The sequence below is a fragment of the Tupaia chinensis genome, unplaced genomic scaffold (assembly GCF_000334495.1).
Source record: "Tupaia chinensis unplaced genomic scaffold, TupChi_1.0 Scaffold000117_2, whole genome shotgun sequence".
Taxonomy (NCBI): Eukaryota; Metazoa; Chordata; class Mammalia; order Scandentia; family Tupaiidae; genus Tupaia; species Tupaia belangeri.
In genome coordinates, this window is record NW_006159583.1 from 7,967,404 (window position 1) to 7,967,775 (window position 372).

Consider the following 372-nt stretch of genomic DNA (forward strand, 5'->3'; position numbering starts at 1 on the left):
GTTGGGTTATTGGAAAAGTCATGGTGCATTTTTTCTGTTTTTCTGTGCAAAAATGCATCATGACTTGTCCAAGGACCATTATCTGGCTTTTTATAGAAAAAGTTTGCCATGCCTAACACAACTGATATATAGACTGCATGAACCAAGTTCATGAAGTTTTAAGAAGTTCCTAAGTAGACCCTGACTTTCAGATTAGGAGGTCATATGCCAAATATTAGATACTTAAGACAGTCAAGGACAAGCAACTTCATAGTGTCACAGCTTAGCTCTAAGAGATGGATATTCCATGAACCTCCTCCCCAAAGTGATATGCCCATATTTGGGAAGGTGTCAATATCAGACTCAGAAATGATACCCACTTACGAGGGAAAG